The 19,424-nt window shown below is 40.0% G+C and overlaps 1 protein-coding gene across 10 annotated transcripts in view; it reads right to left on the bottom strand.

Annotated features, from left to right (window-relative positions):
- The window catches only part of IPPK (inositol-pentakisphosphate 2-kinase), a 62,945-nt gene extending 43,790 nt beyond the window's left edge, over positions 1–19,155 (bottom strand). For 2 of the 10 annotated variants that reach the window (XM_062585229.1, XM_062585224.1), the window contains exons 1-3: positions 17,586–18,702; positions 5,912–5,983; positions 4,899–5,000 (exon numbers count right to left, since the gene is read on the bottom strand). The gene's annotated coding sequence lies outside the window, so the exon portion shown is untranslated. Of the gene's footprint in view, positions 1–1,542; positions 1,888–4,898; positions 5,001–5,911; positions 5,984–17,585; positions 18,703–18,942; positions 19,056–19,084 lie in introns of those variants that run through there. The other 8 variants (XM_062585221.1, XM_062585222.1, XM_062585225.1 and 5 more) reach the window with 7 other exon arrangements.
- Positions 19,156–19,424: the final 269 nt, after the last annotated feature.

Genomic DNA, 19,424 nt, shown 5'->3' on the forward strand with positions numbered 1-19,424 from the left:
TTACATGCAGAGCGTGTGGGGAACCCTTCAAAGGGAGAGGAAGGAGCGCACCGCAGGCAGGTATTTCTGGTGTGCTCTGAAAATCAGGAAGGAGCGTGTCAGTGAAACGTTGTCCCTCCCTCCTCCACACAGAGCATTACATCTCTGCCATCACTTTACTGATGGATCTATGTATATTAAGAGAGTTGAAATGATCTATGTTATCAGAACACGAGTGATACCCCATAGGATACTACCAGACTGTGCCTTACTGTTTGAAGACAGCTATTTCCAAAGTAGCAAACTACAGTTCTCTCAATTAAGGGGCAATCAATTGGTATTTAACAAATTTGAAAGCTTTCGGATAAAAATGTTTGCTAAAGCCAAGTGCAAAACAATAACGTCCTCTGCAATGAAAATTTAAGAAAGTATTTCAGCTGGAACAAGAGCATATACATGAGTCTAATGAGTTTACGTCCCACACCACCTTTGCAGCAGATTTTCAAAAAAAAAAAAAAAAAGAGAGAAGAAAAGAACTGTTCGGACAAGAACTATTCCTAACAGAGGCAGGAAATTAGACACAACTAAAAATTTAGAGATACTCTGAATCTCTCTAAAGCCAAGCCCTTTGAGGAATTAAAATTACACTGCAGACAAATTCTAGGTTGAATAGTATACTACTTAGTCCAGAAAGAGGCCAGTGAGACCCTTTCTCATTACAAGCCTTGGCATTTTGGAAGCCACAGATCAATGTGGCCGTGTGTTCAAATTTCAAAAATACGCCTTGACACTCTACTTTATAGTTGTTTTAAAACCAATTTTAATTATGAATCTGTGACATTAAGTTAGAGTGCACACAAAAGATATTTACAAAACCAGATCTGGAGCTAGGCATTTCATTACAATTAAAATAGCAAGATCAGTGGAAAAAAAATTGTAGTTACTAGAAATGTCTTGTAAAATCAGCTAGAGTGATCCTGCTACCCCACACAAAACAGAAACTGCAGACAGAACAAAAAAATCATTTAACTGATAATATTTATCTTCTAGCTAGAAACAAGTACTTGGAAAGAGGAGATAACCAGACAAAAGAAGGAAAAGTAACAGAGGCAAACAATTTTTTAAAACTGATTTGGTTCTTGAGGATCCAGGATCAGTATGTTTTACAAAGCAAATCTGTCAATTCCACAGAGGAAGAGAGAGCAAGTGAGAAAGAGCCAGACCGATAAATCTCAGAACTACTTAACACAAGGTGGATATGTTTTTGATTAACAAAGTGGACTACTGTATTTCCATTTTGTTACTTGGTACTGTATTGCAAAAAAAAACAAAAAACAAAAAACAAAAAAAAGGAAGTGGAATGCCTTTTGCTTAACTGCTTAACTTACATTACCTATGGATGCATCTGAAAAAGAGCAGCACGGGCAATAATCAAAAACTGCTAATTGCTCTTCTGTATAGACCAAACTTAAGAATAAAATATTCTGTTTACTGCACATACAGAGTTACAGGTTACAGTGTTTTAGAGCACTGCAAAACAGATGTCAAGAGAAACAGCCTCACCTACTGGTTTGAGGAGATACAGTGATGTCTTCATTGTTCAATGCTCCCTGGTTGCTTTTATGTTACTTTCATCCCCCATAGCTCCTAAAAGAAAATCAACAAGACCTCTCTACCCTCTTTTTTTTTAAAAAAAATATATATATTGCATTATGCTATGTAGCAGCAGCAAAAAGTTGCACACACACACACTCATAATTGGAGAGCTTCTTAGATAATTAAAGGAAGAAGCTCTGAATCTTTTTTTTTAATCTCCAGTTCATTATTAAAGACAGACATACCTAAAGGTAAGATTACCATTTCGTTCTGCTTTAAGCTTTATAAAGTTTTAGTAAAATTACAGATGTTCCTAATCAGATACTCCATAGTACTATTTACATCAGACTGAAGTTTTTGATGGAGTTTCTTTTTAATTTTTTTGTGGAAAAAGCTTAATTTCAAAAAATTCTGGAAAATATGACAATTGAAAAATGTTATTTTATTACTTTAAAACTTATGCTGCTTTATTAAGCAGTATTAGTATATCACTGTGTTGAAAAAAAAATCATGGGAAGTTTACTGGGAAATTGTATGAGATAACAGGTGACCCTGAAGTTAAGGATTGTTTTTTGCTGCTTTTTGATCTCCATGAGATTAAAATCTAAACTTCTGCTAAAATAGACAGGCAACGTCAATGCTGACACTTGCTAATTTCGGAGTGCCTGACTTTGCAGTCTCAGTGTTCTTACATTATTTAAAAAAAACGCTGGTAATACACTGCTAAAACGTTCCCTTCTCCTTATCGCATCTTACAGATAAACTGCGTACGCACGGCCCTGGTGACCCTGGAGCGGGCCTCGCGCCGTAACCAGGCTCGGCCCCACGGCAGCGATCGCCAGGCGAGTCGGGAGCAACGGCACGGCGCAGGCACCGAAGACTGAGTCAGCAAGGCACGGTCAGGATCTGGCACAGGCATACAGACAGCTGAGCCCACTCTGCCTCCTCCTGCACGCCGTGCCCTGCCGGTGCTTCCAAGCAAGCGGATATAACCTCTGTCACCGTTACGTGTCCGTCCTGGGCACGGGGTGCTCACACTCACCAAGGCCAGGTGATATGACTCATCGTTCATTTCATATTTGCATTTGGTTTTGCCAAAGTTAAAGCTTTAATGACTCTGTCATTATTTTATTACTGTGATCACAGAAAGTATTTTTAAGAATGGAAGTCAGTGGAGGAAGTTACTTAAATTAGCCTGGCTTCATAATTCCATACCCACTTTAAACAGGACTGATCAGGTTTTCTACAGACTGATCTGTTCCAGTTCCCATTCAAAGCAGAAGGTTCTGCATTTACTTCGCAGTTCTGCAAGCCAAGCACTTCTGTTCCAAAGCCTATAACGAGATGCAAGAGCCTGGACGCAGAGTGCCAAAGAGCATTTGCAATGCACAAGAACAGTAAGAGAATGTGTGCTCATTTGTTTACATATAAAGGGAAAATTACGACAAACAAGGAATCGTAAATTTCCTAGTTAGACTCATATCCTACTTTCAACAACATTTTGCTGCAGTATCTACAAACATGATGAAGGCACCTTTATACTCATCATTAGCTCAACTAAATCACAATTTGGGAGTGCATAGACAAAACATGGACAACGAAACCATTTTGTGTGTTTTGTACACTTTTTGGTACCCTGTATAGTTATAGGACTGGCGCACATAATATCCTTCCTGAACAACTCAAGATCTCCAAGAGGTGTAAAAATGATTTGTTAGAAGATCTTTGTATAGGGCTCATTCACTTTGTATAAGGATCAGGCAAAGTAAAAGGACTAACTTACATGCACACCTTACCCTCTAAGCTTTTAGTCTTGCCATGTATTCTTTCCAGTTCACAAAGATTTCCCAAGGGCACATTCAAATTCTGTTAGGAATCATAATTTCCTGGTCAATTTTATTCTCACTACCTCCAAGTTCTTTTCTTTCTGCCTACACATATCATTTTGCCACATTTGGCTCTTTCTCTAGGAGATAATTTGCAAGATCGGCAACATCAAGCTTCAGTTAGATATCAAGTAATTCTGCTTATACACCATAATTTCACCGAGATGACAGATCACTGAAAACAATGACAGAGCAAAGAGCAGACTGCAAAAAAAGGGAAAAAAAATGAAGGAATAAATAACAAAAATCAGTAATTTTATCATACTAACACAGGATTTCAAAAGTGATACTTCATTCCATAACCAAAGATGCCTTACCTAATAACTAGTGAGATATAATTATTCTCCTTTCTGTTGGAATATTCTGCTTGGTGTGTTGTACTTGAGAAGGGCAGTGCAGTGTGACTTTGGGGAAGGGGAGGATTGTGAATGCATGTTGTTCATGGCATCTACTATAATTTATTCACTGGCATTTATTTACTTATGTGCATATCAAAATAATAGTTTGTTTAAAGAAAAAAATAACAAAAACTGAATTCTGTGAAGACTTCCATCCTTTCCTCTGTGACTGTTGCCATACATTATTGGACAAAGTATTTTCTACATAATTCATTATGTAATAACTTATCAAAATACTGAAATATAAGCTGTGGAAATAAAATTGAAGGAGGTTTCCAAAATCATGCTTAAATGTTACCACATAAGTTACTAATAACAAAACAGGTATTTCTCAGGACTTATACAGAAAATGCCCTAATAAACATGCCTTGGAAGCCAAAGAAAGAGACTATCCATCTGTCTTCCCCATTTTAAGTGACTTTTCTATCAGTAAAACATAGCTTTGGCAGAATGAACTCATCCAATTTATCCTAATGGTACACCACTGATGAATGAATCACTTTTTGTGAAAGCAATTTAAATGGCAGTTATTCCCAACTCCAAAAGAAAATAGAGCTTGCTTTTTTCACAGTTGTTAGGCTGTAGCTGTAGGGACAAAGCCTACCACAGCACAGCACTTAAACCACTCGCTATTAATTTTACTGCCCTTTGATTTACTAACTTCTGTTCAAATACTGTTGACAGGAAGGACAGTTTCCTATGCAAGGCAACAATTAGTTGTGGAAAACAGGCTAGTTAATTGCTAAAAGCTAAGACCCCATATAGAGACATAACACTCCTCTGCTCTTTATTGCCATCCTTCCTTTCTCTTCTGGTTAGGATGAAACAAACCTTTCATATCCCTTTGCTCTGTCCGTACATCTATTTAGTTCCCCTGTGAGGTATCCACTACATGTAAGTGCAGTCATCCAAGTCTGGTGCTCTTCAAACCAAACGGACAAAATAGTATTTTACTTCGAGTGAAAGCTAATTTGTTTTACATGGCTGCAGTATTGTCTAGGTTATCATCTGAGATCCATATAAAACTGCACGCACGCACCCTCTCAAGAAAGAGGCATTGCTGTGTCCTTTCCTTTCTGAGCGCACCAAATCAAACTCAGATATTTCAACAGGAAGCAGAATTATGCACAAACACCTAAATCTGCAAAAGAAAGCAGAGAAAATAGAAAGGAGACAAGTCCATTTCTCTGTCCCCACTACAATCACTTCCCAGAAGCGTCTGGGATGCTGAACTTCAGTTCGTATATCACAGAATCAGTAAGGTTGGAAGGGACCTCTGGAGGTCATCTAGTCCAACCTCCCAAAGATTTCCTCATGTTGGTTCCACTGGGGCTTGAACCCAGGACCTTCAGCATATAAAGCAGATGCAATAACCACTACACTACTTCCATCCTTCCTGAGAGGTATTTGTCTAATCTGCTCCTAAAAATATTTACTGATGCAAATTCTAGGAAATACATTCTAGTACCTAGCTATCCTTACCGGATGTCTAATTTAAATACACTTTGATGCAATAAACATCCATTCTTTCTCTAGCCAAGCACCCAGAGATAAAGAGAAGGGATGATTCCCTACTCCAAATGTTTAGGCGTTTCCTGCCTATGTTTTTAATGTTTTCTCCAATCTGCATTACAGAACGAGAAATAGATACGTTTTCAAAACAAGAAGTTCTTAGAAATTATTTGAAAAAATATTGATAGAAAAAGTGACTTAACTACCATTCCTATAATAACCACATCTTTAAACTCACTCAAAATATACTTTTTGTGTTTATATACAAACTTCATAAGATGCTGAAGATATTCACAAGTTCTTTACAAGGCAGCCATGTGCATTTATGCATTAGGAAAAACGTGAAATGACAGCAAACTTTTATGAGTATAATACTGCTCCTTCACATCATGATGCGTGATATAATGTTAATTACCCCCTCCTGCTATCAGATTTTCAGGCCCATGCTTGCATTACTGACAAAACATCCATTTGATTTCACAAGTATTTTGATTTTAGCAGAAATGCAGGACTAAAATCTTTAGTTCTAACAAAGATTACCTTTACCAAAAGCAATCACTCTTCTGCTGATGATCTCCTAAGGCAGTCATTTCAAATGTGACTTCTAAAGTACTGGAAAATAAGAAAGAAAAGTATTAATGATGAGTCATTCACATGAAAACAAATACATAGGAACCCTGTTATAGAATGAGGAATTTATGGAATAATGTGAAAGAATATTAACATATTGGTTTTTTTATATATATACTGAGAAGTAAAAGATACCAACCATATCATGTAAAAAAATACATAAAATATTATTGTTTCCGTTCCAAAAAGTATACGCAAAGATGCTTACAACAGTTCCATAACAAAGCATGAAGGAAAAAAAAGTCCTTAAGTCTGTTAATTACAAGGAAGAAAGGTTTGCTAGTTTGTTTTATCATTAAAAGTGAACTCTACCTTGTCTTCCTATAAAACAGGAAACCACCTTTAGATTTGGCATGTATGTTTTTCAGCTCCTCCACTGGAGGAGCTCCTCCATTTTTTGGACAGAGAAAAAGGCCAAATAATATATTTTAGGGCTACAAATTCACTGGAAGTTTTAGCTATGTGTAAGAACAGCTGTAGATATAAGCATAAGACTTGGATTCTGTTGCTGAAAATGGGATTCCAGCTTTAATTTACTTAGCTAGGTGTCTGAAGCAGTAGAAACGAGATGCAGTTCATCCCAGCCACACGTTAAATAATTAGTTTATGGTCAATGAACCACATGAGGAAATACGTTCCAAGAAAAACAATAACCCAGAACTGCTACCCTCCCCCTCAAAATCTTGAATTAAATAAATCTTCGGAACCACTGAAGTAATCATTAAGGGAAAAAAAAAAAACTACAGTCAAAAATGCAAATATTCTAAGATGTATTAGCAGAAGACATGAAAAAAATAGGAGTAAATGTATATGATCCTGTAAGTTAGTGGACAACAACTTTCAAAAACACAATTGCTTCTGCCTACTGAAGGCTCTGCTTAGCTAACCAAGTTGATACCAGATCTCATTTCTAAATTATGGATCCTTGCAAAGTGATAACAGAAGGGATATAATTCTCTTTGTAAAAGTACCTTCCAGTTCATTTAAAAAACTACTTGCAGTTAAGAATACAAAAGGTACATTGAGGTGTAGTGTTACATACTGCAATGCGGTAAGAAAATGAGAGCGCTGTAATAGGATAGAAAAAATGCCTCAGAAAGAGCTGTGGATGAAGCTCTCTCAATTCAGTGCTCCTTACAATCCTAATTTTTACTTTACTTGTTGAAACACAGTGCCTTCCAATAAACCAGCACTAACCATTTCACACTGATACAAAAGCTTAGCAAATTTCATGAGAAAAAGATCATTTGAATTAAGGGGCAGAGAAACCACAGAAAGGAAGACAGGTTGAACAGAGAGCAACAAGAGGATGTCTTATGGACTTGTGCTTTTCTTAGGATTTCTACTCAAACTTAAATAGATATACAGTCTACTCTGGATCACAGCTAAAAAGAAGCCCCTTATCTTCAGGGAAGATCTGTTCTCAGACCTTTTCATTTCAGTTTTTATTCCACAAAGAGAATTACCACTGTTTCAGACTGCATTTAGAAAAAGAACCAATGCCATAGGCCTGCAGGAGAAAAAAAAATGTTTATTTTAGAGAATACACCCAGCTTTTCCTGAATATACTGTTATGATAGCACAATACAAATACAACTGCGACAGAGCTTAACACAAACTGTTTCATTGTTCTTTTCTGGTGAAATGACTCAGAATAGCTAAGGTTTCAATTTCAATTAAATCTTAAATCAATAGTTTAGAAATTAAAAGGTCCATGAAGCAAACACACAGGACTCAGTTAAGCAGTACAGAGGCTAAAACTGCTCTACGCATGTAGGCTTGATCCAAAAGGCAACTCAAATTCAAATATTAAACATGAGAGTAATTATCATGAATTTTCTCTTACTTAAAGTGCATGGCACGGAATCATTAAAAAAAAAAATCTGAGGACTGTCAGAGACATCAGTCAAACATAATTTAGCAAAAAGACTAATGATATAATTCAGTGTTCCATAAATAATGCAGCTCACGATTCTGAATGTTTTTTGTTTAGCCAAACTCCTATCCAGCAACACACCTATGCCCAAATTAAACATTCAGCACTGCTGCTAAATTCAAGCATGTATTTAATTAATTACTCTCCTGATCGAGATCTTACCATGCATACTTCAGACGCATGAAAAAAAGCTCACAATCCGCATCAAAATACACCATGCCTTCCAGTCCAGGATCTGCCCATTCCAGTGTCTCAGCATGCTAGGACAGAAGTGCCAGATGACCCTGTCCCAGCATATCTGTACCTCTTCCCCCGCCAAACACTAGCAAAACCATTTGTCAAAACCCTCACCTCAGCTAAGCAGCCTTCCACACACGCTCAGGTGAGACATGCATTAGATAAGCTTTCGTGTATCCAGAAAAACAATACCATATTTTTCAGAAGAAGGGCTCTAGATAAGTGATACGTTATTTTGAACACTAAATGAGAGGTTATCTCATAACACATGACACAACAACTCTGTTCTTTTATACTTCTGTAACCTGTGGAATACATTGTTTTCCTGGCAACACACAGTGACCCCAGTTTGCAAAGAGAAGGAAAGGCTAAGGAGCCTGCTCTTGGCATAACCAACTCTGAAGTGACAGAAAGTGTAAATCACTACAGCTTATGTTCTGTCTCGTTACTCCTACTCGTGCCTTTATGCAAATCTAACCCTCAAGCTGCACATTTGCAACAGGAAAAAAGAAAACAAGTAACACTGCTTTAATGCTTATGACGCTATATAACTAACAGGTAAGGGACTACTGTACAAAGTGCCATCAAATATTCATTTAATAATTACAGTTTATTAAAATAGATTTGCATGAAAGATGATGTGTACTAGGAGCAATGACTAGTACTTTCCTTATCCATATGAAGCATGCAAAACAAAGCTTAACTCTTGCAAATAATGTAAGTTAATTGTAAATATTGGTCAATATATGTATATATTACTAAATAATGGGCCAGTTCATTCCACCCTTAAAGCCCCAGTGGAAGCAAGTGGCTTCCAAACTAGCATACAGAGCAAACTGAAATAAGTTTACTTGCTTGTGGATACAATGAACTTGCTTTGGCGCAGCATCCTCTAACTACCCGGAACTAGTGGAATTATTGGGCTAAGTCTTCAGACAGTAGTTTAAGTAGTATTTTCTGGTAAAAATCAACCTCTCTCTTCTGTTTTCTTGTTTGCTTACTCATTCTTCCTTCAGGCAGTAGACAACCCTGCAAATGGATACATGGAGTAACACTTCACATCAGTAGTCTAAGGCCAAAATCATTAGTGTGAGTTCAGTGAGTAAAGATGAGTAACATAAGGACAGTTTGCAGGACCGTCTTTATATAAAGCATTTATATAAAATCTTTTTTCTTTCAGAAAAGACTTGTTCTCTTTCATAGATGAACTTGCACACTGGACATACCTCCAGAATTACAAGTTTATTTTTCTAAGCCATATATTTATTTAGTGTGAACAGTTTGTTTGAAAAATTATCGAACCATTTCGTGATGTAACTTTTCTTCTTCCTACCAAAGCATGTCAAAATTACTTTAATCAGGATATCTTTTAGAAGCTCTGTGACTCAGGACTGGCTTGCTATTTAATTTAACTGAATAGTCTTTTCTCTTACATTTTTTTTTCTTTTTAAACAACCTCTGTGGAGAACAACTGACACGACAGAGCTTTTCCTGCTAACGAGGTTGTGCGAAAATTACTGTCAGTAATCTGGGGGTCAGATTACTGTCAGTAATTTAGTCTAGTGATAAGACCAAGTTTATCACAAATCCCCACGTAACTTGCATTCTCAATGTTTCCTGATACTATTTTTTAATAGAAACTTATTCAGTCATAGGGTCTGCAAACATGAGAGGCAGCTGAATTTCACAGAAGTGTGAAGTTACTCCACCAACCAAATGAAGGATTCTTTCAGGAAATTCCATTTTAATTAAAATATATTGCTTCTCTCAGAAAATACCAAACTTACAAGGTGAACTGGCAATTTACTTCTCAATGAAAATTGTACATAGCTTTATACTGCAAGACATATTCAGTTGTTATTACTGGAATAAATTCAGTCACCAGCAAGAAGACAGTGAAAACAGGTGGGCCTATCACTCTTACAGCATAAAAACTTATCAACAGCAAGTCTGATGCCATGAGAAAAAACATAAATCATAAAAGCAAACATGGCGATCATAAAAAGTACCAACTCAAAAACCTGATTTTTTTTTCACCCGTATGTGGGTAGATAGACGGAATATGCAGCAGCTCTAGCTGCAGGAATCTCACAAAGCCAGACATCATTGCAATGACAAAGCCAATAAATGTGCTAATATCTGTAAACAGAAGAGTCCCCCACACACACACCCTTTTCTCTGGTGGGGAATGAGGAAAAGAAGCTAGCGCTAAGGTGCAGCAAAACAACGCAGACACACGCTCCTGCAAAACCACCAGCTCGTTTCACAAACTCTCTCTAAACAGCTAAGAGGCAGGGGCAGGTTTCAGCCACTACCAGTACGGATGAGGATTAAACATAGAAGCTGGAAAAGGAGGGGTCCCTCACACCCTTGAGATGCCTTCTTCCCCAATACTCTTTAGACCCCAGTGACCAGTTAAAAGAAAACAGTTTATGCTGAAACCTGAAATGCTCAATTTTTTCAATTCTTGAGATAAAAAAAAAACAGGCTGAACAGGCTTTACAGTATAAAGTACAGAAGAGGCCATACTGAAAGGCTCTTTCATCTTGCAGATAAATGAATAAGGATTTCAATACCTAGACGCAAACTTTCAAAATATGCCTTATTTCCCATTTGAACTTATCTAACGCTGGAAGTAACAGACAGCTGGAACAAGCACTGCAAGCGCAGACAGTACTCCTGCCTCTTGAAGCTTTCAAATCAAAACTGATCTCTCTGTAAAACACTTGTTAACTGCAAGCAATGTGAATTGGAGCAGGCGAGGAGGAGGAGGAATACAGGAACTGCAGTACACGAGCGGTCAGGCTACACAAGCTGCTGAGACCATTTGGATTTTACAGCTCACAACAAAGACAAAAGGCTCTTTAGCTATCTTCACACCAAGGTGATTTTTTGGAGAAACAGACTAGCATATGCTTTCTTCTCTATAAATGTTTCTTCCTGCAGCTCTACTTATCCAACAGTTAATTCTTCCTCATATAAACAGGCATGAGTATAAACAAATATACCTTTCCTCAATATATTTTTACTGCTTCAACAAGGCTGGCATGCAGCAAGTCTTCCTACAGAACCCTAACCATTCTTTTCTAAATAACCATGACTGATCAGAAGTGCACAGTATCATTTTAAATGCAATCATTTTTGCATCCCGCCATTAGAAGAAACTATCCAAACTCTCGTCACCTTTATGGAATATAGAAACTTATCATTATTATTATTTTTTTTTTTTTACATACTTCCTCCAAGTAACAGCCTCCCTAGTATGCTATTAAGCATTTTATTCTGCCAGAAATGCCTGTGTACTGCCAGTAGGTCCTTTACATTTTTTAAAGCAATAGAAAGTAATCTTGAATGCCCAGGCACAGTTCAGTGTTTTTACTTGCAGCCTCTTCCACCAGTCTGTAGAAGCTGAGCTCACTGCTTGTAGCTTAAGTGTATGAAAATGAACTTGAAAGGACAAAAACGTCACTCTTAACGATTAACTAGTATCACCCTTGCAAAGAGACAAGATAGCATATAAAGTATGAAATATCCTATTGAATAAAGTGGGATTAACAAATAAGAGGCAAACAGAATACACCATGACTGGATTCACCCGGGCTCTTCTCTACTCACAGAATAGACAGCAGGCAAGAAAAGAATGTTAGAAAGATCTGCCGTATCCTACTTCTTGCCCATATGTCAAACCGCATCCAGTGTATGGAAACCATACTCAGTGTCTTAACTCAACTTTAACTTCTTTAGAAGTTTACTGCTATGTAGAATCCATAGCTAAACTAAAAACCTCCTACTATGTCCTTTCAGACAGAGTACGTTAATACAATATGCAGTAAGAGTAATCATCCTTCAGATAAAATTCAACCAAAAAGGGCACCTCCCTTTGCAGATTTAGAACTTAGTATTTCACAGCAGTATTAAGGAATCAAACATTCAATGTAGGTAATTCTGTCAGAGAAAATGTGGGTATTACAATCTTCCCAAGAAAACAAAACTTTATAAATATATTTTTTTAATTTTAAAATCAGAATGCAGAAATAACTATCGTATCCTTCAGAACTGGCTTTCACTTTTGTGTAATAAAAAGTTAACTTGCCGTTATCTTACAAGACCTTAGTTAAAATAAACCTAAAAAGCCTTTTTGGAATGCTAGAATAAAAACACAGAACCAATTCTACAAAGTTTTGATTACTAAAAATTCTAGCACTATCCATTTTGTTCTGATTAAACAAGTATTTCTAGACAGCCTCTGAAAGAACTAACCAAACAGCACATAATAAGTCATAGCTTTGCCTAACACACACGCACAAAAGTTAACTAGTCACGTTAACCAGAGTTCCACCATTTCTAGTTTGCCAGACTTGCCCCTTCACTATATGCTTTACCGTGTTGTAGACCCTGTTGTCAGATCTTTACTGACATACTAACAATAGTCAAAGCTCTCTTCCATCAAGCGTTCCACTCCAATCACGTACCACATGGCTAAAAACATGGATGGTAGACACGATACAATCTTCTACAGCTTCACGAAAATCCACAGCTTCCAACTTGAAACAGGAATCCACAATGCCTGTTAACTCACTCTTTCAGTAAAATATAAACACCAAGATTCTCCACATAAAACTATGTTGCTAGTTTATTATTACATCAATGCTCCTGTATCTGATAATTTGATACTTTTATTAAACGTGTATCCAGCTGCTGCAGGTATTAGAGACAGTGACAAAAGAGAAAGGAAAATATGTTTTCCTATCTTCTAGGAAAAAGGGGGGGGGGGACACAAGATAGATGAGACTTCGGATTGTTTACCTCTAGCTTCCTCCATGGTTTTAAGTTGAAGTCATAAATACAACCTCAATTTTCCAATGAGCTCAAAGCATTTTTTACAGTAGGTCAAATGTCAGAAGAGTTCTTTAGTTTCTATTCATTTTGATACATCACACATTAAAAAAAACACACACACACAGTTCCTCCTATTCAGACATGTTGCTAACAAGCTTTACAGAAACTAAGGATGCTGTGTTGATTTTAAATAAAGACAAATGCTCAATACTTCACCTTTCTAAAGAATACAGTCTGTGATGATTAGAAAAACCTGGTGTAAGCTTTGACCACAACGTAAAAAAGTTTGAAAAAATGAATCAAAAGCAGAAAAAGTTTGAGAAAGTTTTTATTGTTCTGCTCCAGTAACAAAAAATTCTTTTCCTCAAAATGCTGGGACATGATGCAATCCAGCTCTGAAATAAATGCAGGCTTTAGAAGAGGAGGAGGAGGAGGAGTTATTTTGTGATTTGTGCCTTGCAGCCAAACTTGAACAACCCTGAGAAGAGGCTGTGCAGACAAGTCCCTGGGAAGATTTAGTAACTGCAGCATGTTAAGATCTGTCCTCCCCGCAACTTCTTTTTGAGTTACTGCTCTGTGAACGGAGGAATTCTGGAGCAAGGGTTCATCTTGACTAAAATCCATCATAAAGGGTGCTACAGTTTTGCTTTTTATTACAAGTAGCCAAAACTTCTTTGAAAAATACAAATGTGTAAAACAATCAGTCGACTGTACAGTGCATTTACAGTACACGATCCAGAAAGTGACATACCGTTTAAAGAACTGCTTCATACAGGAGCCCTTGGCCACACAGAACTTGGCAGTACCACTACAACTTTAACGGCTATAGAGTGAAAAATCAACATCTAAGTTCATCTTGAAATCGGAGTATATACATCATCGTACAGGGAACAGCGATTTTTAGCTAGAAACTGTCACCACGGCGCAGCTCGCGGAAGGGCTGGACCCGCCCAGCCTCCACGCGCCCTTGCAGCCGCCCCTGCGCTCCGGGGCTTCGGCCGCGGCCGCGCGGGCCTCCTGCCGGCGCTCCCGGAAGCGCCGCAGCTGCTCCTCGCCGCCGGCGCGCAGGAGCCGCCTGACGCCGCCGCCGCCTCCGTCCTCATGGTCCCCCCCCGCCGCCGCCGCAGCCAATGGCGGCGCGCCGCGGCCCTGCGTCACAGCCGCCCGCCCCGCCCCGCCCGCGCCGGCACCGCGGCCCCATTGGCGGCGCCTGGCGCGGGCGGCGGCGATTGGCTGTAGCTCGCGAGGGGGCCGCCCCGCAGCGTGAGACACATTGTTTGTTTAGTTGGCGGCGCGGGCGGGGCCTCCCAGGCGATTGGCCGAGGGGCGGGAGGGAGGCGGGGCCGGGGCTCCCGCGCGAGCCATTGACAACGCCGCAGCTCCGCCCCCGCCCCGCCCCCGCCATCCAGGGCTCTCAGCCTCCAACACGCAGCCACCCTGGGCGCCTCCTCGGGAACGCGGGACGGCTCGACACCCCTCCTCGCGCGTCCGAGAGTTAACTAAACCGACAGTCTGCAAACAACAGCCAAGCCTCTTTACTGCGTTAACTACGCAGTTAAGTTCGCTACGTCTCTTGCAGCGAGAGGGTGTGCATCTTGGGCACGCATTCAGAGCATCGCACTGCATCCTTTAAACGTGTGCTACCTAGCAGGCCAGACTTCTTTACAAAAAGGCTTTTAAAAAGTGGCTGCATTAGGTATAGTCCAGGTTCACACAGAGTTTACCAAAAGCGCTCTTAGTTTGTGTTTAATCTTTGGAATACAAAGAGCACTTTTGGTAGCTTTACAGCTTTGCTTACAAATGACCCCTCCGTTTACCGTTTGCAAGAACACTAAGGTCAGGATCTCACCAGGTAAGGGGAGGAAAAAGAAAGCCTCATCCATAAATATATATATATATATATAAATAGATCCACTTTTACTGCTGCTTGAGAGTTTACCAGAGACTGTTTACTGGTCAGAAGAAATGCTATGAAAAAAAATCGGTCTGGAGTAATCTTTTAGTTGCTACTGGCAATTAGCTTAACACAGGTTTAGAACTTACAGCAGGTATTTACAGCAAGTTTCCTCTACCCCATTCCTTTAATCCATGGGTTAGAAGTCATTAGCCTACAGTTAAAATTACAGATCTATCTGGACAACTAGGGGTACAGAAGAACAGCTTGTAACATTCACTGGTTCATTTTTTGCTAGATTCTGCCATCTGATAACGTTGAAGCAATCAAGTAAAAGTTTCTTTATATTTGCAATTAAAGGTTCTTCATGCTCATTCTATGTGAGGAAAATATGTCTTAAGCAAGCAAATTCCTATCTGATTTGACAAAACTATTTGTAACAGTATGACAAGAGAATTCACGTACTATTACTCCTTTCTTGGAGAGAGAGGGCACTTTTGGTAAACTCTGTGTGAACCTGGACTATACCTAATGCAGCCACTTTTTAAAAGCCTCAACTAAGATGATTAAGACTTCTTGCTCCACCTCTCCTCTACCTATATTACTGTAATAGCAAGCAATAGGACAGACTGAAGGACTGAGAGCCCCAAGTGGCAAAGCTACAGATCTGTCCAAAACTACCACCTAGTTTGACAAGCCCATTTCACAGCTTAGCATTTTAAAATCGCTGTTGACAAATCTAACCATCATATTTCAAGTTCATAAATGCCATAATATAATTCTGTATGCCACTTTATAGCCTAACAGAAGAGATTTTCATCCCACAAGAAAAACAAATGCAAAAAACCCTCAGATTTTATCTCCTCTTCAAGAAAGACAGCTGATTTCTTTGCTTCTTTTCCTCTCACTCACAGCTGTTAGCCCTAAACCACTTCCTCACCTAATCAAGGGTCAGATCTGGAACAAAGATGTCAACCAGAACACATTTTCACTGCTGTCCAGTTTGAATTTCAGTGACTCAAACATTAGAAAGTAAGCTAATCTCTGCTAGATGACCAACTAGTTGGATAACCAGTCATCCAACTACTTCACTCTCATTTTAGTTAGTGTTTTGAGAACAGGAACACAACAATGCACTTCTCTATTTGGAGACTTCATTAGTAAGGCTCTCCTGGTACAGCTGGAATATATCAGTACATGAGTAGACAAGATCATGACTTGTTAGCTAAATTACAAGAAGGTAATAAGAAGCAAGCAAGCACAAGCCTGCCTTACTTTAGGCACAAATACACAAATTAGTATTAGCAGAAAGTTATTCTACCACAACAAACAATTTTATAAGACCAGCTCTGGGACTACATTTATTTTGCATATTCTACAAGGTACTCATTTCAAACACTTCTCTAAGTTATGCACATCTCTTCCCTTTCATTAGGGAAATGTGGATTTCCCACACCATATCTACGCTGCAAAGCAATAAGCATGTCTCCAAAACCTCCAATATCTTGATAGCCTTCTAGTAAACGTGAGACAGCATTGATTTACTTCAAGATTCATTAGAATCGTAAACAAAGAAGCATGTCAATACCATTGCATTGAAATAACTTACAGAATTCTTACTGGTGTTCAGACTAAATATAACTTTTTATACTATTAATAGCAATAAGAACTGTACAAACCCATACATAAGTTATCTTTCTTCATGACTAATTACGCTAAACAGCTTCTCATTTCCAAGCTGTGTGTATGCATATAAATACACACACACACACAGTTCCCAAATTATATACTGTCTTTACTCTTTACTGAAGTCAGTCAGATAGCCAAGGTTCCACTAAAGCTAGGACAGATGTTACAAGATTTGTTTTTGACTAACTGCAAAGTTAACCAGACTAACTTTGACTAACTAGAAAGTTTACCAAAGAACAGAGTAGAAAAGCTTTATGAGCTAGCTGGAGAGAAGCAGCTGAAAACATGCAAGAGACTGAAAAATTAATGTTGTAACACTGCTAACAGATCAATGCTCACTAGCCTATAGTATGGCATCGGGATCCACTATTCTCAAGTGAAACACAAAAGGTTTGGTTTTAACAAAGAAAAAAAAATGTGATAGCTGTGGAGTATTAAAGTCACACCTTATTTCTTACATTCTCCTCAGTCTCACACTTAAGGCTGAAGCCAAATATTCCACAGAAAGAAAACAAAGAAAGCAATAGCTATAAAAGTATTCAACTTCCACCTCCCTGCCAGAAAATGGTTCTATATGCAGTGGTAGTTAAAACAATCTCTGGGAAAAGCTTTTTTAAAAAAGAAAAAAAAGTTATTTGCTAGTTATGAAACTAACAACCACTTGTATAAATAGGCTGTTTTAGAGAGTCCTGGGGGCTTTAATAACACAGCACTGGAACAGAGAATTAAACTGCAATCTGTAAACATTCTATTAGCATTATTTAGTAGTAGCCAGTTAAAAACATTACTTTTCATTAGAAACAACCTCTAAATAACACTCATACACAAAATTAAGAGTGTTGTTTTTTTTAGTTTTCTGAAAGACTTCTATGGCTTCTAAAGTTGAAAAGCCACATCATACAGACAGCAGAAGTAGATGAATTATCACTACCGTATATACAGCCTTCCTTCACAAAGACTTTTTTTTAAGCCTGTAAGCTCAGACTTACCCATCTGGTTATTCAGTTCACCTGTAGTGTCATTTATCTTTAGCAAATTCCCTGGAATAGAAAAAAAGGAAAGTCATCATCTTGCTTATCCTCTAAAAGAAAGAAACTGTGTGCAAGTATCTATAGTTCCACTTTTCCTCAACTTCAGCTAGAGGAAAAAAGAGCAAGTAAAACTATAGCTATATTAGTTATATATTGCTACTTAAAACTAAAAATGATAATAATAGCATAAGCCTATTTAATTACCCCCAAAAAACTTACTGAAGAACAGCATTAAGACCAAATAAAGTCTGAATCACCTTCTTTAATTACCCCCAAAAAACTCACTGAAGAACAGCATTAAGACCAAATAAAGTCTGAATCAAGCTCTTTTTAGATTATTTATATGAAGTCCTTAACACGAGTCCCCATAATCATGTATGATTGAAATAGCCACTAGACTCAGCAAGAGGTTTTAAATAAAACAAGAAGAGATGGAGTAAACCCAAAACAACTATGAAAATTGTCTCTTGCTAAGCAAAAACAAGTAAAACCTGTGCTGAAAGCAGCAACTACCTTTCTTTATTGCTAGGCTACAAAGCCAAGCATTATGCAAGTATTCCTAGATCGAGAAGAATATTTCTGAATACAAATAAGAGTACCCTTACTGAATTAAAAATCAAATCTCTCCATAATATCCCCAGTTTGGTAAACAGCTTACCAAAACACGACTCTGTACTGAAACAAAAAAGCAACCTTAAACCAATACCTCAGAAATACAATGATACAGTAGTTATCTTTACAACAACCGTTTTCCTCTTAGACTGCCCCTTTTCTGTGTACTTTTTTGCAAACAAGACTCAGCTGTCCTGCTCTCTTCACTATCACTGTCGCAGAGAAGCTGGGATGAGAGAGGACAGCCGAGAACCCTGCTCATACTGCTGCTTTCTCTCTGCCTTAAGAAGTTATCACAAGCTGCCTGAACAGATACTGAAGCAAAAGCAGCACACGCGTAAAGGAGTTATGATCTGAAGAAAGCTGCAGTTCGCTGCAAAGAGAAAGAGAAACCAAGGAGAGCAGAGCGAGCAATCCGCGTTCTCCTGCAGGATCGGGAAGCGCCAGCCCCGACGGCGCCGCGGGGGCGCCGCGCGGCCTGCGGGCTGATCCGCGACCCCGAGGGGCGCCGCTCCCGCGGGCGCCGCCCGGCCGCGCCCCAGCCCACGCTCGGGAGCCTCGCGGCGGCCTCGGCCTCGGCCGCGGCGCAGCGCGGGCCCCTCGGCGGCGCCTCCGGCCTGCCCGCCGCGGACCCGGGACGGCAGGCCGCGCCGTGACGTCACCCGCTGCGGCTCGTGACGTCGCCGGCCCCGCTGCGGCCTACCTACGCTGCGCCACGCGGGGCCCGGCCGCCTGGTGGGACGTCACGGCCACGGCCACGGCGCCACCGCAGCGGAGCGCAGCGCAGCGCCCGGCATGACGTCGCGAGGCCGGCCAGCCCCCTCCCCCGTGCACTCTGACATCACCTGCTCGCGGCATGACGTCAGCAGCCCTCACCCGCCGCCGCAGCGCGGCACCGCCACCCGCCTCATGCGGCCGCTCGCGGCGCGGCCAATCAGCGAAGCGCTTACAGCGCCCGCCGCCGCGACCAATCGCCGGCGGGGTTACGCGCAAGCCGTTGCGCGGTTGGGGGCGATTTGACCCTCGGGGGCCGCCGTAGGGCACGTGGCCCTGCCGGCGTGCTGCCATTGGCCTCGGGCTGGCCGCGCCCGCCGGTGATTGGCGGGCGGGCGGCGCGGCGCGGCGCGGGCGGCGCGGGGCTGCCGGGGCGAAGCCGCCCGTGAGGCGCCGGGCGGCGCGCGGGCC

The sequence above is a fragment of the Rhea pennata genome, chromosome 12, assembly GCF_028389875.1.
Source record: "Rhea pennata isolate bPtePen1 chromosome 12, bPtePen1.pri, whole genome shotgun sequence".
Classification (NCBI taxonomy): Eukaryota; Metazoa; Chordata; class Aves; order Rheiformes; family Rheidae; genus Rhea; species Rhea pennata.